The 23915-nt window shown below is 43.5% G+C and overlaps 1 protein-coding gene across 1 annotated transcript in view; it reads left to right on the top strand.

The window, feature by feature from the left end:
- Positions 1–216: 216 nt before the first annotated feature.
- LOC128704759 (chloride intracellular channel exl-1) overlaps positions 217–23915 on the top strand; it is a 231239-nt gene continuing 207540 nt past the window's right edge. Inside the window, exon 1 of the mRNA XM_070098661.1 lies at positions 217–608. The gene's annotated coding sequence lies outside the window, so the exon portion shown is untranslated. The remainder of the gene's footprint in view (positions 609–23915) is intronic.

The raw sequence follows: 23915 nt of genomic DNA, 5'->3' as shown, positions 1-23915 counted from the left end.
TTTTTCATAGGGATAAACTGGTAAGCCACACTGTTTTTTTGGGGATTCGGTTACTAGTCATTTGGGGTTAATAATCCGAATATAGTCTTGCTCAAGGACGCACGTGCGAGAAGTCAAGCAAGGGTGGCGTTAAGCAAGGTGCGAGAGGCAGCTGGGTCCGAGGCCATTTTGAGTGGCTGCGGGCGGGAGTTATCTAGCAACGGCAGCGATGGTAACTTCAGTATGTGGTGAGCCGTCCTGAGGGGCGGACTTGTTAACCTGTCGTCTTGTGCCTCAGTGTACATGCTTGTTTCTCTCCGTCTGTCTCTCAAACTTACAACTTTATTTCCCCGAAAAGAAAAGTTGACATTATAACTCCTGATCAGTGCCATCATTTCTTAAGCCATTATGTGATTTACAATGAATTATAACTTTTGGGATCAGCACTTTAGACGAAATGAAAGGTATCTGTGATGAACCAGTAGAGTATATACTTCAGATACAAAAGTGTTGAGGGGAGGAAGGCGCAGCAGCAGTCGTGGGGGACATCTGACCCCGGGACAACTACCAGGGGTCCCAAGCACACTTCTGGTCTTCTGGGACCCCCAGCAGGGGACCCACAACACTAGGTGAGTCACTAGTCCATACCCCTCCCAGGGAGGTCCCATAGACCTTACTATAACTAGAGCGTCATGGATCATCAATCTGTCCGTATGCGGTTTACCTAAGTGGTAGTCTTTGATTCACAATCAAAGGGACCAGGATATGATTCCCGAGCAGGGCATTAAATAGGTATCTGGGTGATGGACGACTGTTGAGGATCGTATCCTTGGGAAGGATGGTCTCCAGTGTAAATAAATCACGCTACTGTATTAGAATTTATTCGGGTATTCTTAAGGATGTCTTATTCGTCCTGCAGAAGACTGTAAATTGTATTGCATGACGCACTAAACCTACGAGGGTCATTCAGCGCAAAAAGTTGTAGAAACTCATCCTGTCTCCGATCAGTCAAGTTGTTGGTAGAAAAAGAAATCACGGGAAACGGGATGGGAATTGAGCCCGAGGCTGTACGTGTACAAAGCCTGCTGTATTCACCTATACATGGTGGCAGGGGTCGAGTTACAGCTCCTGGCCTCGTGTGATGGTTACTAAATAATCACAAAGATATGTTGCCCAAGCCATCAAAATGGTTCACTTTACTAATGAAGTTTAGGGAGACCCTGGCTGCTAGAGTATGTGCGGAGCGAGGATCGAGCCTTCACTCCTTACGTTGAATGGCCTAAAATGCTTTAGTGCTTGATATAAATTATATAATAATTTACACAAACCTATAGCCATAAAAACTGTTCTGGTGAAAAAATGAAAATACTGCGCAATTGTTGAGATTTCGACTATAATATTTCAGTTCATGAGTTTCTTCAAGAGCACAATAATTCAAATATCTTAAGTGCCAGACAAATGGGAGCGTATCATAAGAGCTTATCAAACAAGAAATTCTAAGTCAATGATAACACTTCATAAAGCATTTTACGCTGTCCATGACTGTCGGAATTAATGATCTAGAAAATGTGCAAAGCATTCACCAAGCGCGTTCGTCTATATTTCTAAGCTACTGGCAGCACCTAAAAAGCCTTCACATTGTTCTCACTGTAGATCAGGCGAGACAGATAGCAATTTTGCAATTGCATTTCTGCAAACTATGTCTGCTCACGTTGGAATGTCACCAGTCAGGGGGTTGGGCTAGAGACCGGACCGTGGGGACTGCGATGTCTTTAACTATCACTAGCTAAATATTAAGCAATGGAATAATATGTTATATATAATGAGATGTATAACTCTCAGTGTGTGAATATACACTATGAGGTTAATTGGTTGGTTAGTTGGCTTAATAGCGTATCTGCTACACGAGGGTCGTTAAGGCGGCATGTAACCTGTTCATTACCTGTCAAGAATGCTTGAAAAATAGGGATTAAAGCGAACTCTCAGCATGTACTGAGAGATTTGTGTTTCCCGGCGTATTTATCATGTACGTGTAATTCTTATTTCAGGGCTTAAAGGATTTTGATGTTAGTGTTCATGGCAATAATGGGATTAGTATTATTTTTATCACTAGCCATCCCACCTAGGAAAGGTGACCCCAGAAAAGAATACACTTTTACCATCATTCAGGTAAGAGTTATTAAGCCAGAAGTGTGCAGAGATAACAATTCAAATAACCCTGTGAACTGCGACACCCCCCACCCCTCCATCAGAGTGCAAGCACCATACTTGTTCACCTCCAGGACTCTAGTCTGGTTAACCGGTTTCCCTGAATCCCTTCATCAATGTTACGTTGCTCACACTCCAACAGTACGCTAGGTCATAAACAAAAAACACTTAGTTTCTACTTCTGTTTAACATGTTCGTACAAGCCTGCTGGATGCTCAAGCCCCCAGCAGTCAAACCCTTCTATACCCTCTCCCGAAAACCCTTTCCGTGGCTTGGTTTAATATCTTTATAATGCAACCCATACCCATCCTGTGGGAGGTAGTAAAAAGATTACAGAGGTACATAATGGGTCTAGGGACTGGGCCACAAAGTCTTGATAGCTGAACAAGTAACAGTAGTAATGAACTATTTACATGTTTATATCTCGTCACAATCGTAATGAGTTAATTATGCAAACACGAATTTAGGTCGCACACACACAAATACAATTGGTAATGCTTTAATTGCAGTGAGCAAAGGCAAGGTATTTTTCCAGAATGGTTTGTAATATACCACTGTGGGTAGAATACTTTGACATTTCTTGAAAATTTCTGAGTGAGTTGTCTCTGAATATATTAATTTTATCGCATTCCAATACATAATGACGCAGGGTGTGACAATTGTCCATCTGGCATTTACATTTCGTTTAGTCTACATCAGGTGGTGATTTAGCCTCCCGAAGATACAGGTAACCCAGGGGTTTGGTAGGCAGTGCACTCGCTTCACACACTGTCCGCGGTTCAATCCCAGGCAAGGGTGGAAATGTTGGGCATGTTTCCTTGCACCTGTTCACCTAGCAGTAGGTAGGTACCTGGGTGTTAGTCAACTGGTGTGGGTCGCATCTTGGGGAATAACATTGAAGGACCCCAATGGAAATGAGACAGACAGTTCTCGATGACGCACTGACTTTCCCGGGTTATCCTGGGTGGATAAACCTTCGGGTTAAAAATCCGAACAAATCTTATCTTATCTTAACCCCTACCCATCCTTCCTTCCACCCCCGATTAATATACCTTCGTCATCCTATTCTGCTCCATTATTATTATTATTTATATACTGATACACAAATAACCCGCACATAGGAGAGGAAAGCTTATGACGACGTTTCTGTCCGACTTGGACCATTTACAGTTTTACACTGATGAATCTAAATAAGATTCCCAGTGGCGAGGCTGCATCTACTCTCCCTGCCACTTCACTGGACAAGAATTTTAGCAGCCACGTAGTGCTGGCCATAAGAATTAACATTTGTGCTTCTATGGTACAAGCTATATTGTTTGCAGCCTAATGGTACCAAAGCAACATTAATGAGCTTGGCTCATGATCATAATTAAATGTCATTACTGAATATACTGAATGTACTTTCTAAAATGTTCTCTTATACGTTTAAAGGTACATTTTTTTCATTTCTGTAATACAAAAATTAACAATTTTGTGCAGGAAAAACCTTAGAAAACTTACCTAACCTTATTATAACAAGCGCAATTTAATTTAGCCTAATACAATTAAATGTATTTTAGTTATGTTTACAATAATTTAATAATAAATAAACACAATTAAATATATTTTTTTCCGCTAGGTTCAGAATGATTTTAGCAAGATTATTGCATACACAAATTTTCGCTTGCCTTATTGGGCAAGAAGAGCGTTGCTATTAAGCCACAATCGCAAGTTTACCTATTCGGCACCACACACGCAAAGTATATATATATATATATATATATATATATATATATATATATATATATATATATATATATATATATATATATATATATATATATATATATATATTATATTTTATTTAAAGACAAAATACATTGACAAAACATTCACAAAAATATGATACAAAGTAAAACAACATAGGTAACTCAGAGCTACATCTCGAATACTTCGTCCAGCTCCCCTGCGGTGGGCCGCGTGCCCAGAATGCTGCAGGCATTTCCTCTCTGGATCGCAACACTGAGTCTCTGAAAGAGGAAGCTGGTCGCCCTGTGGTCCTTGGTTTCTATGATGAGCTTTTCACCCAGCTCTTTGAGGAACTTTAGAGCACACTTGCCCCATGCTCCAAGGGTCTCCGACCCTATTGGAATGAAGTTATAGCAAGGGGGAAGGTCTTCATATTTTCGGATCTTCTGGGTCTCCCTGTGGCTGGCAGCTCCACCCCCTTCCACTACAGAGTATGGCAAGTAGGTGTCTGCCAATGTGGCAGCACAGGTATAGTCCCAGGCAATCTGCTTTCCATCCTTCCAGGGTAGCATAGTGGCTCCATCAGGACGCTTTTGACTTCCATCAGACCTCTGTACTTGGGGTTCCCGTTGAGCTGGGCAACGGGCTGTGGCAAGGCTTCTCTTTATTATGTCATTGATCTCCTCATGTCTGGCATACTTCCCTTCTGCTGTGTGGCACACGAGACCATGGAGTCCGAATTGATCAGCTGTCGCCCTGCCGCAAATACACCTATGTTCGGTGAGGATGGGGGCGGCTAGGCGAAGAGCAACACCAATCCGAATGGCCTGTGGGTCGAGACGGGTGCCCAGGGAGGAATTGGGAACAGCTAACAGGAAATCTCCTGAGTGTGGTGCCTTCACTGCCAGGAGACGAGCTTTGTTCTTTCCTGAAGCATTGGAGAGCATTGTGTTGGCGATTTTATATTATATATATATATATTTTATATATATATATATATATATATATATATATATATATATATATATATATATATATATATATATATAAGCACAACAACCACTCTGAAAGAATAGAGAAATTCCAAGCGCATTCGTGACTGCTCACATTATCCTTGATAATATGAGTAGTCACGAAAGCGCTTGGAATTTCTCTGTTCTTTCAGAGTGGTTGTTTTGCATATTCTGAAATCACCTGTTTACTGTGATCTTATTGCATATATATATATATATATATATATATATATATATATATATATATATATATATATATATATATATATATATATATATATATATATATATATACATACATAAATTTATATTAGAATATCAAGGAGGAAGACTTCATTCAGATTATTATCCTGAAGTGTAAGTAACCCAGAATAACCATTTACCCCCAGGATGCCACCCACAAGCCACCAGCACCCAGGTACCTACTTCCTGCCAGGTGAATCGAGGCAATACGTACAAGGGAACATACCCGACGTTTTCATCAGTGTGCCGAAGGCGCTACCACTTGAATCACAATCCATTATAAATGAATTAATGTATTATTTTTATAGATTCCATTTCGCGTTCAATTACTCCTGCATGATACAGCTGACAACTCAGCCAACGAAAGTACTTTGAAATAAATGAAGAATATCTTTTATCCATGTCAAGCATTAGAAATAATGAGAAAAATAATGAATGTGAATGTCAGGACTGCAGTTAGAAGGCTGAGAGGAGCTGTAACTCGCTATGATAATAACGTAGGTAAGTAATTTCGGAGCAGCTTGAAATACACACAGACTTTTTGATGTAGTAGCCAAGCTGAGGCTTGGTTACAAGTATCTTTCGTAGTCTAGCATGTACATATACTAGAGAGAGAGAGAGAGAGAGAGAGAGAGAGAGAGAGAGAGAGAGAGAGAGAGAGAGAGAGAGAGAGAGAGAGAGAGAGAGAGACAGAGAATCAAACTGAATGCAAAGTATGTGGTCACTTAAAACTACGGTATGTACTTGATTGTCCACTTATTGAAGAATATAGCAACAGTACAATAATAAATAAGTAAATATGTGTGTGTCTTCATCTGCACACCTGACGTCTATACATCTACAAGAGAAGTTAGAACTTTCAGCGTTGGTTCAGAAATAGTATCAAGTTATCATCATAAATCATCACACAAAGCCAAGATCATTATCATTATGTTACATCACTATGCTCACTGTTATTAATGTTACATCATTACTATGATTATTGTTATGCAACATCACTATGCTCGTCCTGAGAATGGACCAACGTAATTATGTCGCTCACAAATTTCACAACGGTTGACGCCTAGCAAAGTTATCCACATTATTTACTTCAAAAATTGTTGTATAGTTACTTGTTTTATGTATCGACAGTGTGTGACATATATTCTCCAAGGTTTAGGTATAATTTAACGCATTAAGGACCATCGTTTTTACCGGTAATAAAATGTTAATAGGCATGCTATGTCTTGAGGCATGTTGAGCAAGAGTCAGCTAGTGGAGGTGAGTACACAGGCAAGAGTCAGCTAGTGGAGGTGAGTACACAAGCAAGAGTCAGCTAGTGGAGGTGAGTACACAAGCAAGAGTCAGCTAGTGGAGGTGAGTACACAGGCAAGAGTCAGCTAGTGGAGGTGAGTACACAGGCAAGAGTCAGCTAGTGGAGGTGAGTACACAGGCAAGAGTCAGCTAGTGGAGGTGAGTACACAGGCAAGAGTCAGCTAGTGGAGGTGAGTACACAGGCAAGAGTCAGCTAGTGGAGGTGAGTACACAAGCAAGAGTCAGCTAGTGGAGGTGAGTACACAAGCAAGAGTCAGCTAGTGGAGGTGAGTACACAGGCAAGAGTCAGCTAGTGGAGGTGAGTACACAGGCAAGAGTCAGCTAGTGGAGGTGAGTACACAGGCAAGAGTCAGCTAGTGGAGGTGAGTACACAGGCAAGAGTCAGCTAGTGGAGGTGAGTACACAGGCAAGAGTCAGCTAGTGGAGGTGAGTACACAAGCAAGAGTCAGCTAGTGGAGGTGAGTACACAAGCAAGAGTCAGCTAGTGGAGGTGAGTACACAGGCAAGAGTCAGCTAGTGGAGGTGAGTACACAGGCAAGAGTCAGCTAGTGGAGGTGAGTACACAAGCAAGAGTCAGCTAGTGGAGGTGAGTACACAAGCAAGAGTCAGCTAGTGGAGGTGAGTACACAAGCAAGAGTCAGCTAGTGGAGGTGAGTACACAAGCAAGAGTCAGCTAGTGGAGGTGAGTACACAAGCAAGAGTCAGCTAGTGGAGGTGAGTACACAAGCAAGAGTCAGCCAGTGGAGGTGAGTACACAAGCAAGAGTCAGCTAGTGGAGGTGAGTACACAAGCAAGAGTCAGCCAGTGGAAGTGAGTACACAAGCAAGAGTCAGCCAGTGGAGGTGAGTACACAAGCAAGAGTCAGCTAGTGGAGGTGAGTACACAAGCAAGAGTCAGCCAGTGGAAGTGAGTACACAAGCAAGAGTCAGCCAGTGGAAGTGAGTACACAAGCAAGAGTCAGCCAGTGGAGGTGAGTGCACAAGCAAGAGTCAGCCAGTGGAGGTGAGTGCACAAGTAAGAGTCAGCCAGTGGAGGTGAGTACACAAGTAAGAGTCAGCTAGTGGTGAGTACACAAGCAAGAGTCTGCCAGTGGATGTGAGTACACAAGCAAGAGTCAGTTAGTGGAGGTGAGTACACAAGCAAGAGTCAGCCAGTGGAGGTGAGTACACAAGTAAGAGTCAGCTAGTGGTGAGTACACAAGCAAGAGTCTGCCAGTGGATGTGAGTACACAAGCAAGAGTCAGTTAGTGGAGGTGAGTACACAAGCAAGAGTCAGCCAGTGGAGGTGAGTACGCAAGCAAGAGTCAGCTTGTGGACGTGAGTACATAGGAGAGCATTCTCACTCGTTCAAACATGATGAAGTGGTGGAAGTAAATCCCATACGTTGTTTCAAGAGTAGGTGTGACAGGAAAGAGGTCTTTCTTATTACCCCAACCTTACACCCGACTCGGCCTCTTCTATCCCCTTTTCCCATGTATTCTATCTCTCTCTTTCTCTCTCGCCATTCACTCACAAACCTTCAGATATACCACCCCCATCCTCACTCCCACTACCCATAAATTCTTAGCACTTGTACTCATAACTTTCTACGTCAACACTTTTAAACATCTTTCTCTTCTCCCCTCTTTCCTCGCATTTCCCCTTCACCCCTCTACCAAATACTTCCCCCCTCACGACTAAACTTAGCTTTTCAGTTGGCCCGGCTGGGTTCGATTGGCAACGCACTCGCCTCACATTTTGAGTGTCCGTGGTTTAATTATTCCAGGCATGGGTGGAAACGGTGGGCATGTTTTCTTACACCTGTTGTCCTTGTTCACCTAGCAGTAAGTAGGTACCTGGGTGTTAGTCGACTGGTGTGGGTCGCATTCTGGGGAACAATATTGAAGGGCCCCAGTGGAAATAAGACGGACAGTCCTCGATGACGCACTGACTTTCTTGGGTTATCCTGGGTGGCTAACCCTCCGGGGTTAAAAATCCTAACAAATCTTATCATATCTCGAAGGTTCCAGAGCCCAATCAGGACATAAAATTGTTGACATTGCCTCTAGCCAATAGAGGAACTCATCGTCATCTACATTAACCAGTGAGAGCCGTAACTCCTTCCCAGGGGAAGTGAGGAGGTGAAATGTGAGTTATTGTAGTTTTAGACTTGGGAGAGGGTGATCCACAATTACTCGTAAGTAAGAATTTTGACCATTTGGACTTTCAAAAATTCATAAAAACTATTAAAGTTACGACAAAAATCATGATTAGAAAAGGCCAATTAGCAGACGATACAGGATAGAATTCGAGGAATTAAATATAAGATTCAGGAATATTTAAAAAAAGGAACAAGACATGAGAAGTCAGGGCAGATCAATAGGAGGTGAGGAAGCTATTGAAGGAGATGAGGTACGACAAAACTCAGGAGCAAAATCACTGAATTTATAACGAGGAAATTTAACAAGTAGCTGGAGACGACGGGACAACAAATGAATTGTTGGAAGAGAACTAATGTAGGCTCCAATATTTGAGCAATGAGAGGGCAGATGATGCTAAACAACAGGCCCAGTATCACTGACATGCATTCTGCCAAAAGTAATGAAGAGGGGAATATTAGCGCAACAAGAGAAGGTCAAGGGTTTTGCTTGTCAGAGAAACCCAACATGGATTCGTGGACGGAAAATCGTCTAAAAAATCCATTAGAGACCTACATCAGTTACACAGATAAAGCAAAAGACAGAGACAAGGTGACTGAATCTTCCTGGACTGCAGAACGTATTTAGCATAGTTTTCCACCAGAAACAAATTTACAGATTAGAAGATCAGAGGAAGGGCTGGGGTGAAAAGTGGATACAGGAGTACCTGAAAGAGAAAAGATAGGAAGTGACAGTAAAGGAAGAGTTTTTAATGATAAATAAGCGATGGTAACAAGTGTGGATCCCCAATGAATAATACTAGAGCCACTACTGTTCTGGTTATATGTAAATGACGGAGTATATGTAAATGAACAGAGTATACTACTGACTCCGGCCATACAATAGAGCGGAAAAATAATGTAAGGGACCTGGGAGCAGTAATGTCTGAGGATCTCACTTTCAAGGATCACAACAGTGCCACGATCGCACGTGCAAAAAAAATGATAGGATGGATAATGAGAACTTTCAAAACGAGAGATGCCAAGCCCATGATGATCCTTTTCAAATCACTTGTTCTCTCTAGGCTGGAATACTGCTGTACATTAACATCTCCATACAAAGCAGGTGAAATCGCAGATCTAGAGAGTGTACAGAGATCCTTTACTGCACGTATAAGTTCTGTCAAGCACCTTAACTACTGGGAACGCTTGAAAGCACTTGACTTGTACTCGTTGGAACGCAGGAGGGAGAGATATATCATAATCTACACTTGGAAAATCTTGGAAGGAATGGTCCCAAATCTGCACACAGAAATCACTCCCTACGAAAGTAAAAGACTGGGCAGGCGATGCAAAATGCCGCAAATAAAAAGTAGGGGCGCCATTGGTACACTAAGAGAAAACACCATAAGTGTCCGGGGCCCAAAACTGTTCAACAGCCTCCCATCAAGCATTAGGGGAATTGCCAATAAACCCCTGGCTGCCTTCAAGAGAGAGCTGGACAGATACCTAAAGTCAGTGCCGGATCAGCCGGGCTGTGGCTCGTACGTCGGACTGCGTGCGGCCAGCAGTAACAGCCTAGTTGATCAGGCCCTGATCCATCAGGAGGCCTGGTCGTGGACCGGGCCGCGGGGGCGTTGATCCCCGGAATAACCTCCAGGTAACCCTCCCAGCCTCCCACGCCATGAATAAAGCTTACCGCCACGTGCCTTCACTTTTCCCTTCATCTCTCTTTCTCTTTGTTTTCCTTTATCAATGCTACTGTGGAAGAGTATTTCAAGTTATACCTGGGGAGGTAAATAAACCAGAAATATTGCTCTCACAGCCACTAATATTATTCTTACTGCTGGTACAACAACTAATATTACTACTACTACTACTTGGCTACAGTTGAAATCAAATTGGTTGCTGATGGCGAATCAGCACCACTAAAATGACAAGCCACCACCATTTAAATGGACTACAACCTATATCAACCATATCTAACCCATCATCACCATAATCCACACTAGCCATCGCTACAACAGCCAACAGCCACAGCCACCACTGCTAACTACCACACCACTAACCACTATTACAACCACTACATCAACCCACACCAATCACCACTATAATAACAAACAACTACCACCACCCACACCAACTGCCAAGTGACACCAGCTACTCAGCAAAAACGTAAATACAATCTGGCTCGAATTATGGTTTTCTTAGGCCACAGTGTGAAGATATATTATACCAACATGACTTAACAGCTGTTCGTTCGACCTTCTACCAGTCGCTGAAACACTCTATATATATATATATATATTTTTTTTTTATTTTTATTATCACACCGGCCGATTCCCACCAAGGCAGGGTGGCCCGAAAAAGAAAAACTTTCACCATCATTCACTCCATCACTGTCTTGCCAGAAGGGTGCTTTACACTACAGTTTTTAAACTGCAACATTAACACCCCTCCTTCAGAGTGCAGGCACTGTACTTCCCATCTCCAGGACTCAAGTCCGGCCCGCCGGTTTCCCTGAATCCCTTCATAAATGTTACCTTGCTCACACTCCAACAGCACGTCAAGTATTAAAAACCATTTGTCTCCATTCACTCCTATCAAACACGCTCACGCATGCCTGCTGGAAGTCCAAGCCCCTCGCACACAAAACCTCCTTTACCCCCTCCCTCCAACCCTTCCTAGGCCGACCCCTACCCCGCCTTCCTTCCACTACAGACTGATACACTCTTGAAGTCATTCTGTTTCGCTCCATTCTCTCTACATGTCCGAACCACCTCAACAACCCTTCCTCAGCCCTCTGGACAACAGTTTTGGTAATCCCGCACCTCCTCCTAACTTCCAAACTACGAATTCTCTGCATTATATTCACACCACACATTGCCCTCAGACATGACATCTCCACTGCCTCCAGCCTTCTCCTCGCTGCAACATTCATCACCCACGCTTCACACCCATATAAGAGCGTTGGTAAAACTATACTCTCATACATTCCCCTCTTTGCCTCCAAGGACAAAGTTCTTTGTCTCCACAGACTCCTAAGTGCACCACTCACTCTTTTTCCCTCATCAATTCTATGATTCACCTCATCTTTCATAGACCCATCCGCCGACACGTCCACTCCCAAATATCTGAATACATTCACCTCCTCCATACTCTCTCCCTCCAATCTGATATTCAATCTTTCATCACCTAATCTTTTTGTTATCCTCATAACCTTACTCTTTCCTGTATTCACCTTTAATTTTCTTCTTTTGCACACCCTACCAAATTCATCCACCAATCTCTGCAACTTCTCTTCAGAATCTCCCAAGAGCACAGTGTCATCAGCAAAGAGCAGCTGTGACAACTCCCACTTTGTGTGTGATTATCTTTTAACTCCACGCCTCTTGCCAAGACCCTCGCATTTACTTCTCTTACAACCCCATCTATAAATATATTAAACAACCACGGTGACATCACACATCCTTGTCTAAGGCCTACTTTTACTGGGAAAAAATTTCCTTCTTTCCTACATACTCTAACTTGAGCCTCACTATCCTCGTAAAAACTCTTCACTGCTTTCAGTAACCTACCTCCTACACCATACACTTGCAACATCTGCCACATTGCCCCCCTATCCACCCTGTCATATGCCTTTTCCAAATCCATAAATGCCACAAAGACCTCTTTAGCCTTATCTAAATACTGTTCACTTATATGTTTCACTGTAAACACCTGGTCCACACACCCCCTACCTTTCCTAAAGCCTCCTTGTTCATCTGCTATCCTATTCTCCGTCTTACTCTTAATTCTTTCAATTATAACTCTACCATACACTTTACCAGGTACACTCAACAGACTTATCCCCCTATAATTTTTGCACTCTCTTTTATCCCCTTTGCCTTTATACAAAGGAACTATGCATGCTCTCTGCCAATCCCTAGGTACCTTACCCTCTTCCATACATTTATTAAATAATTGCACCAACCACTCCAAAACTATATCCCCACCTGCTTTTAACATTTCTATCTTTATCCCATCAATCCCGGCTGCCTTACCCCCTTTCATTTTGCCTACTGCCTCACGAACTTCCCCCACACTCACAACTGGCTCTTCCTCACTCCTACAAGATGTTATTCCTCCTTGCCCTATACACGAAATCACAGCTTCCCTATCTTCATCAACATTTAACAATTCCTCAAAATATTCCTTCCATCTTCCCAATACCTCTAACTCTCCATTTAATAACTCTCCTCTCCTATTTTTAACTGACAAATCCATTTGTTCTCTAGGCTTTCTTAACTTGTTAATCTCACTCCAAAACTTTTTCTTATTTTCAACAAAATTTGTTGATAACATCTCACCCACTCTCTCATTTGCTCTCTTTTTACATTGCTTCACCACTCTCTTAACTTCTCTCTTTTTCTCCATATACTCTTCCCTCCTTGCATCACTTCTACTTTGTAAAAACTTCTCATATGCTAACTTTTTCTCCCTTACTACTCTCTTTACATCATCATTCCACCAATCGCTCCTCTTCCCTCCTGCACCCACTTTCCCGTAACCACAAACTTCTGCTGAACACTCTAACACTACATTTTTAAACCTACCCCATACCTCTTCGACCCCATTGCCTATGCTCTCATTAGCCCATCTATCCTCCAATAGCTGTTTATATCTTACCCTAACTGCCTCCTCTTTTAGTTTATAAACCTTCACCTCTCTCTTCCCTGATGCTTCTATTCTCCTTGTATCCCATCTACCTTTTACTCTCAGTGTAGCTACAACTAGAAAGTGATCTGATATATCTGTGGCCCCTCTATAAACATGTACATCCTGAAGTCTACTCAACAGTCTTTTATCTACCAATACATAATCCAACAAACTACTGTCATTTCGCCCTACATCATATCGTGTATACTTATTTATCCTCTTTTTCTTAAAATATGTATTACCTATAACTAAACCCCTTTCTATACAAAGTTCAATCAAAGGGCTCCCATTATCATTTACACCTGGCACCCCAAACTTACCTACCACACCCTCTCTAAAAGTTTCTCCTACTTTAGCATTCAAGTCCCCTACCACAATTACTCTCTCACTTGGTTCAAAGGCTCCTATACATTCACTTAACATCTCCCAAAATCTCTCTCTCTCCTCTGCATTCCTCTCTTCTCCAGGTGCATACACGCTTATTATGACCCACTTCTCGCATCCAACCTTGACTTTAATCCACATAATTCTTGAATTTACACATTCATATTCTCTTTTCTCCTTCCATAACTGATCATTTAACATTACTGCTACCCCTTCCTTTGCTCTAACTCTCTCAGATACTCCAGATTTAATCCCATTTATTTCCCCCCACTGAAACTCTCCTACCCCCTTCAGCTTTGTTTCGCTTAGGGCCAGGACATCCAACTTCTTTTCATTCATAGCATCAGCAATCATCTGTTTCTTGTCATCCGCACTACATCCACGCACATTTAAGCAACCCAGTTTTATAAAGTTTTTCTTCTTCTCTTTTTTAGTAATTGTATACAAGAGAAGGGGTTACTAGCCCTATATATATATATATATATATATATGTATATATATATATATATATGTATATATATATATATATATATATATATATATATGTATATATATATATATATATATATATATATATATATATATATATATATATATATATATATATATATATATATATATATATATATATATATATATATAGAGTGTTTCAGCGACTGGTAGAAGGTCGAACGAACAGCTGTTAAGTCATGTTGGTATAATATATCTTCACACTGTGGCCTAAGAAAACCATATATATATATATATATATATATATATATATATATATATATATATATATATATATATATATATATATATATATATATATATATATATATATATATAGTAAAACTCATGTTTCGGTTCACTAATCGATACAAAAACTGGACGTCAATTACAATAAAAGAATTATAGAATAATAGTCAACTACACAATGAAATTTTAAAAATCCTGTTACAAAAGCCTCATAAAAGGCTGTTTTAAAAAAAGTGTAATTGCAGTCTATCACGCAAGCCTATTAAAATGAAGAAAATGAGAATTCAGAGGTTAGCAACGATATTCAAATAGGAATTAAAAGTTTTATACGAAAAAAAATATTGGTTTACCAGAAAAAGACAGTCGAAAAGGCCATTAAAAACTGAAAAGGAGAACCATAAATTACCTCCAGAATGAAAGCAAATAAGATAGATCTAATCCAGGGAATGTAAGCTTACGATATATTGTACTAGGAACTCGGACATTAAAATACCATTACCATCACGAAATGAAGACATGGTCTTATTATTCTTTTGCACAGAATGGTGGGCTAGATAATAAAATTTTGATGAATAAAAAAATAATAAGTCAGTAGAGACTGAAGGAGATTTAACAAAGTAGTGAGGGTTATATTTTAGCAGCTTGTTGGATTACGGTCAACCAGCGTTACTTTGTTCACCTTACATTTATATACTACCACCACCACCATCACCACAAATAGTCACACACCACCACCATCACCACAAATAGTCACACACCACCACCATCACCACAAATAGTCACACACCACCACCATCACCACAAATAGCCACACACCACCACCATCACCACAAATAGCCACACACCACCACCATCATCACCACAAATAGCCACATACCACCACCATCACCACAAATAGCCACACACCACCACCATCACCACAAATAGCCACACACCACCACCATCACCACAAATAGCCACATACCACCACCATCACCACAAATAGCCACATACCACCACCATCACCACAAATAGCCACACACCACCACCATCACCACAAATAGCCACACACCACCACCATCACCACAAATAGCCACACACCACCACCATCATCACCACAAATAGCCACACACCACCACCATCATCACCACAAATAGCCACACACCACCACCATCACCACAAATAGCCACACACCACCACCATCACCACAAATAGCCACACACCACCACCATCACCACAAATAGCCACACACCACCACCATCACCACAAATAGCCACACACCACCACCATCACCACAAATAGCCACACACCACCACCATCACCACAAATAGCCACACACCACCACCATCACCACAAATAGCCACATACCACCACCATCACCACAAATAGCCACATACCACCACCATCACCACAAATAGCCACACACCACCACCATCACCACAAATAGCCACACACCGCCACCACAAATAGCCACACACCACCACCATCACCACAAATAGCCACACACCACCACAAATAGCACACACCGCCACCACAAATAGCCACACACCGCCACCACAAATAGCCATAGCCACCGCCACCACAAATAGCACACACCGCCACCATCACACACCGCCACCACAAATAGCCACACACCGCCACCACAAATAGCCACACACCGCCACCACAAATAGCCACACACCGCCACCACAAATAGCCACACACCGCCACCACAAATAGCCACACACCGCCACCACAAATAGCCACACACCGCCACCACAAATAGCCACACACCGCCACCACAAATAGCCACACACCGCCACCACAAATAGCCACACACCGCCACCACAAATAGCCACACACCACCACCATCACCACAAATAGCCACACACCACCACCATCACCACAAATAGTCACACACCATCACAATTACCACCATTACCACAAATAGCCAGACACTACCACCATTACCATCACAGCTACCACCGTCACCACAAATAGCCAGATACAAGCACCTCCATGAGAACCACCACCAGCATCGCCACCAGAACCAATACCAGCACCAGAACCACCACCACCATCAGAATCACCACCACCACCGCTATCAGAACCACTACCACCACCACCACCGCCATCAGAACCACCAACACCCCCAGAACCACCACCACCGCCACCAGAACCACCAGAACCAACACCACCAGAACCACCAACACCACCAGAACCACCACCACCATCAGAACCAACACCACCAGAACCACCACCATCAGAACCACCAACACCACTAGAACCACCACCATCAGAACCACCAACACCACCAGAACCACCAATACCACCAGAACCACCAACACCAGAACCACCAACACCACCAGAACCACCAACACCATCAGAACCTCCAACACCACCAGAACCACCAACACCACCAGAACCACCAACACCACCAGAACCACCACCATCAGAATCACCACCACCACCACCACCAGAACTACCAACACCAGAACTACCAACACCAGAACCACCAACACCATCAGAACCACCAACACACACTTCAACATGAATCTGCGGCAACAAAGCTGAATGATTGTATGTTAAGTGAAACAATTAAGGAATGTGACCCTGAAAGCCTTCCTGTCGCTCTTTATATGCAAAATGGAGAATGACAGAGAGAGAGAGAGAGAGAGAGAGAGAGAGAGAGAGAGAGAGAGAGAGAGAGAGAGAGAGAGAGAGAGAGAGAGAGAGAGACCGACCTTACACACTCCTAGTACACTAAGCAAATACTGATCTTGAGTTTCCTAGTCCGTCCTCTCGACCTTTGCCCTCCTTCCCGGGCCTGGGTCACTGCTATGACCCATAACTTTCTCTACTCTAGTTTCACTAACACTCATCTACGTCAAGAGTGGGTCGCCGCGACCTTCACCCAGTAGCTGTTGCGGCTTGACTCACTCACAGACTTTTAACAGATGGCTACGTGCTGTCTAATGGGGGAGACGACAATAACCTTAACCTCGATTGGGGAGCATAGAGATGGGGTGAAGGAGGGGGAGAAAAAGGTGTGTGTGTGTGTGTGTGTGTGTGTGTGTGTGTGTGTGTGTGTGTGTGTGTGTGTGTGTGTGTGTGTGTGTGTGTGTGTGTGTGTGTGTGTGTGTGTGTGTGTGTGCTCACCTGTATGTACTTACCTATCTGTGGTTGCAGGGGTCGAGTAACAGCTCCTGGCCCCGCCTCTTCGCTAGTCGCTACTAGGTCAATCTTCTCGCTCCAAGAGCCTTATCATATCTCTTCTTAAAGCTGTGTATGAATCTTGCCTCCACTACTTCACTCCCCAGATGATTCCACTTTTTGACAACTCTGAGGCTAAAGAAATACTTACTAACATCCCTATGGCTCATCTGAGTTTTCAGCTTCCAGTTGTGGTCCCTTATTTTTGTGTCTTATCTCTTGAAACATTCTAGCCCTGTCCACCTTGTCGATTCTTCTCAGTATTTTATACGTCGTTATCATGTTTTCCCTATCCCTCCTGTCCTCTAGTGTCATCAGGTTGAGTTTCCTTAACCTCTCCTTATAAGATATACTATTTAGCTTCGAGACTAGTCTTGTTGCAGACTTTTGCACTTTCTCAAATTTCTTGACGTGTTTGACAAGGTGTGGGTGTGTACTCACCCAATTGTGGTTGCAGGGGTAGAGTCACAGCTCCTCGCCCCGCCTCTTCAGTGGTGAGAGAGAGAGAGAGAGAGAGAGAGAGAGAGACAGCGTGAAACAAGCTTTTATGCCACAAGACGGGCAGAAAGCAGCAACTTCACTCTGGCTGTACCCTTCTCCAGAACATCACTCCATCTGAGATCTTACATACCCAGGATGACTCGAGTATGGAACACATTCGTACAGCATAATGATGTCAACGAGATAACGTCAGTTGATCAAATGAAAATGCTGGCCCACAGATGGCTCCAACTTCATCCTGTTCCTTACTTGTATGTCTCATAACAATAAAAATGCTTTCAAATGAGCTGATGTAGGTAACAGCTCTTAGCTTGGGAGTAAGACACATGTGCAACATCTGGGTATCTTTATTGTAGACGTTTCGCCATCCAGTGGCTTTATCAATACAAATTCTAGGACATAACTTGAAGACAGTAGAACTATGTACAGAAGATGAGGTAATCAGTCCCTCAACCTAGGAGTAGGTGCGAACAGCACCATAGTCGTGGAGATTCTGAAGCAGAAGAAAGAATCCTGGCGCTTATATAGTAACGTCAGGTGAAGCAGACGAGGGCAAATTCACTGGTAGGCGGGATTCCCCAGTGGAAGTAGGTCCTTCCCAAAGAGATGGGTTAGTTGTAGTGGTAGTTGTCGTAGACGTGAAGGTTATGTGCATGTCCTCAGAATTAAGATTCCATGATGTTGCAGTGTCTGACAAGTTGTGTACGAATGGTATATAATACCGACAAGATGAGAGTAAGACACATGTGCAACATCTGGGTATTATATACCATTCGTACACAACTTGTCAGACACTGCAACATCATGGAATCTTAATTCTGAGGACATGTACATAACCTTCACGACTACGACAACTACTACTACAACCCATCTCTTTGGGAAGGACCTACTTCCACTGGGGAATCCCGCCTACCAGTGAATTTGCCCTCGTCTGCTTCACCTGACGTTACTATATAAGCGCCAGGATTCTTTCTTCTGCTTCAGAATCTCCACGACTATGGTGCTGTTCGCACCTACTCCTAGGTTGAGGGACTGATTACCTCATCTTCTGTACATAGTTCTACTGTCTTCAAGTTATGTCCTAGAATTTGTATTGATAAAGCCACTGGATGGCGAAACGTCTACAATAAAGATACCCAGATGTTGCACATGTGTCTTACTCTCATCTTGTCGGTATTATATACCATTCGTACACAACTTGTCAGACACTGCAACATCATGGAATCTTAATTCTGAGGACATGTACATAACCTTCACGACTACGACAACTACTACTACAACCCATCTCTTTGGGAAGGACCTACTTCCACTGGGGAATCCCGCCTACCAGTGAATTTGCCCTCGTCTGCTTCACCTGACGTTACTATATAAGCGCCAGGATTCTTTCTTCTGCTTCAGAATCTCCACGACTATGGTGCTGTTCGCACCTACTCCTAGGTTGAGGGACTGATTACCTCATCTTCTGTACATAGTTCTACTGTCTTCAAGTTATGTCCTAGAATTTGTATTGATAAAGCCACTGGATGGCGAAACGTCTACAATAAAGATACCCAGATGTTGCACATGTGTCTTACTCTCATCTTGTCGGTATTATATACCATTCGTACACAGCTCTTAGCTTGCCAATAAAGTTAGGAATCCTTAACCTGTAAATAGCTGTCAATAAAGCTAGGGATCCTTAACCTTGTCAAACCCTGTTTAAAAAAAAAAAAAAAAAAAAAAAAAAAAAGAGAGAGAGAGAGAGTACATGGTGGGTGTGGGTGTTACGCTCAGTTCCTTTAGTTCATTAGATTTATTGTCCCAGCTGCACTACTGGATTGTAGAAAACTTACGAACTCTGTCGAGTTACAGAATGTTTGACCAGGTGTGGGCTTCATGTTGGCGCTGTGGTCCCCGTTAAGGCAGTTCGGTTCTTCGTTAACTCTACATGGCTACCGACGGTATGCGGTTCATATATACCGTACATCTGGAGATATATTCGGTGTGATATCCGCTCCCCGATCTTATACCTTTTTCATTTCGCATTCTTTACTCTGTGTCTGATCTCTTTCCCTCACTTATTTGCATGACCTGGCACGTCTTTCGGATGTATTCCAATAGCTACTTATTAAGCATCCCCGAAGGGATACTTTTAAACGGCTTCAATATTTAATGGCTAATGCATCTTATAGGCAGGACATAAGTCGATAAATTTATTTATTGTAGGTACAAACTTGTCAATATTGCTATTTATAATAGCTGAAGAAACCTGGAAGCGACGCATTGTGTGCTATACCTTAAGAATGGATATCCATAATATTTCTGAATGTTATGGATATCTGAGTTATAATATTAAGAAACAGTATCTGAAAGTGTTACAAAAATGTTATCCTCAAGTTAAATTTAAATTCTTAGTTATCAGCCCTTTAACTACTGGGAGTTATGTTAGATGTAAGAGTCCAGTTATGTACCTTTGTGATCTAATGTTATTTATCAGTGTACATGCAGTAATCGCGAACGAGCGAATATACAAAATAACCACAGGGGGGAGTTGAATGATAGCTCTAGGCCTTTCGTGTTGCAATCAACACACCAGGAACTTGCAAGCTCCTGATGATGTGTTGATTGCAATACGAAAATCCTAGAGCTATCATTCAACTTCCCCTGTGATTATTTTGTATCAGTTATATATGTTAGAGTTGTAACCATCACCAAATTACCTAAACTTTTCTCAGCTGTAAGATTACACTCCGAAATTAAATATCATTAATTACCACGGACCTTAAAATTATAAGTACCTGGAGGTTACCTGGAGGTTATTCCGGGGATCAACGCCCCCGCGGCCCGGTCCATGACCAGGCCTCCCGATGGATCAGGGCCTGATCAACTAGGCTGTTACTGCTGGCCGCACGCAGTCCAACGTACGAGCCACAGCCCGGCTGATCCGGCACTGACTTTAGGTATCTGTCCAGCTCTCTCTTGAAGGCAGCCAGGGGTTTATTGGCAATTCCCCTAATGCTTGATGGGAGGCTGTTGAACAGTTTTGGGCCCCGGACACTTATGGTGTTTTCCCTTAGTGTACCAATGGCGCCCCTACTTTTTATTGGGGGCATTTTGCATCGTCTGCCCAGTCTTTTACTTTCGTAGGGAGTGATTTCTGTGTGCAGATTTGGGACCATTCCTTCCAAGATTTTCCAAGTGTAGATTATGATATATCTCTCCCTCCTGCGTTCCAACGAGTACAAGTCAAGTGCTTCCAAGCGTTCCCAGTAGTTAAGGTGCTTGACAGAACTTATACGTGCAGTAAAGGATCTCTGTACACTCTCTAGGTCTGCGATTTCACCTGCTTTGAATGGAGATGTTAATGTACATGTAGACAGCCTGTACTGTCTGCACAGACAGCCCATGCTGTCTGCCAGCTTAGTTCATATTTCGCGCCACTCAGGTGCTGCCCTCTGTAGCCAGGCCTCTAGGTAGGCACGCCAGCCTGCCGGCCCATGCCTCTCCCTCACTGACACAGCGGCCTAGCAGCAAGACACAAGTACTAGCAGCTCTCTCTCGTGGGCATGGCCCTCCCGGGCCATGGGCACAACACAAGCCTGTGTAACCCACCTACTACTTAACAATAAACAAAGAAGCCTCCGAAGACGTATATCATTTAACCACCCGCTACCAGAATACCAAACAAGCCCGTTATAATGGTACCAGCGGTGCTCGCAGCAGTTGTGTTTGCCTGGAGAGAGGGAGGAAGAGGTATGAAGTCATCTTCACTTCATCACCCTACACAAGAAGCATCCGTCTCTCAACGAGTTATCCTGATGTCGTGTCTGCACGTTTGAGCATCCAGACACAGGTACAAGCAGGATCCAGCCGAAATTTGCCGAAATTCTCCGAGAATTGTAAGTGACCCCACGCTACAGCGTCCCACGCTACAGTGTCCCACGCTGTTTCTCAAGTCACGTGTTCAGCGTCACTTGTATGTTGCTGTTGTTGTTGTTCAGCTCAGCACAGCCGTTTCAGCAAGCCAGAGGTGAGTTTTGTGGTGATTTCTGCGTCCAGTGTGAGCTTCTCCACGTGTTTGTGGGTGGGGGAGGAGAGGAGAGGAAGTGGCTGTTCCTCACCTTGCCCATGCTCGGCCTACTCACGCTCACCCGTCTACCATACACCACTCACCACTGCCCACTCCCTCTGCTGTGTTTTCTGCTTTTTTCGTATGAATTCATTGCCAGTGCTGTGTATCCGAGTGCCCGAGGCCACTCGAAGCTACGTGGATCACGACGTCACGTGGGTGTGGGCGATGTCACGTAGACCTACAAAGCCACGTGAGTTACCAGATGTCCCAAGGCCACATGCTGTGGTCTGCTGCCCGCATTACATTGACGTCACCCACGATGCTGCCCGACTTCATGACGTCACCTCGAGATGTCTGCTGACGTCACCTCGAGATGTCTGCTGACGTCACCTCGAGATGTCTGCTGACGTCACCTCGAGATGTCTGCTGACGTCACCTCACGATGTCTGCCTGACGTCACCTCGAGATGTCTGCTGACGTCACCTCGAGATGTCTGCTGACGTCACAGCCCTGCTGACGTCACCTCGCGACATCACGCCTGACATCACATGATGTCACCATCGAATGTTCTAGTAATTATTTTAGTATTGTCGAGAAGATTGAGAGAAAATATATGTCGTGTGTTAATTAATTCCTCTCAGTCAGTGTTCTCACATTTTAGTATGTCTTAGTGTCTGTTTTGTGCACAGAAAAGCATCATTTGCTAGTTAAGCCATGTTGTACCATATGTACAGCGGTGTGTTTTTAAAGTTTCCGTGTGTCCAGTGAGGTCTGAGCCAGCCAGACCTGAGTAGCACCACTGTGCTAAGTCACCCATGTGACCAGTATGTTTGACAGCTGATTACTCAGCCCTGAGCGTATGAGCCCTTTGTACAGAAAGCTTTTATGCTCATCGCTCGTGATGTTCTGCAGAATCGTACCTGCTACGATTCCCATCGAGATTTGTTTCACTTCACCTCCAGACCGTCAGAGTGCAGTTATATGTAGAGAAACAAGTCTGGGGATGCTTAGACTAACCTCTGCTATAACTCCAACTGTCGAGAGAATGACACACTGTGTCAGCCTCGTGTCACAAGCTTCAGTGAGCAGCCTGCACATAGAAGATGTCACTTTGACTGCTAGCTCTCTCACTGCAGTCTGGTGTATGATGTTACGACTCCCAGATGTTTCGCCCAGTCATCTCTGCCACGACTCGCTCCACAACTCACTCCACGCTCGCCGGCAGTGACAGCCCAGCGACAGTACCAGTTGAGAAGTGTCCTCCTGAGTCGCTTGCCAGAAGTCCTGCCCAGTTGCCGAGTTTTGGCGACGCCTCACTCGAAGGCACCAGCATGTTGTGCCCCAGGTTGAGTGAAAACCTGCAGCGACTCCTACGATGTCTGCTTCACCGTTCCAGAGGAGACTGTAACCTGTTACGTCACAGCTCAGCCGCAGCGATGTCTCCTGTGTTGCAGTATATGTCCAGACGCAGGAAGGCGTGCAGTGATGCCCTTCGACGCTCACTGCCTATGACCACGATGTTTAGCACACCCCACATGTTTTTTTCTTCCCTCCCTGTAGGAAGTTTTTTTTCCATGTCCATATGTATATATATGTTTTTATTTTGTGTTCTGTGCCCTGTTCCTACGAGAGAGAGACCGAGTTTCTTTTACTACCAGTATTGTCGCGTTGGGACGGCGCGCGGTAGGTGGCCGAGCGTATGTAGACAGCCTGTACTGTCTGCACAGACAGCCCATGCTGTCTGCCAGCTTAGTTCATATTTCACGCCACTC

The sequence above is a fragment of the Cherax quadricarinatus genome, chromosome 63 (genome assembly GCF_038502225.1).
Source record: "Cherax quadricarinatus isolate ZL_2023a chromosome 63, ASM3850222v1, whole genome shotgun sequence".
In the NCBI taxonomy this organism is placed as follows: domain Eukaryota; kingdom Metazoa; phylum Arthropoda; class Malacostraca; order Decapoda; family Parastacidae; genus Cherax; species Cherax quadricarinatus.
This window is presented reverse-complemented; position numbering and strand designations above follow the sequence as displayed.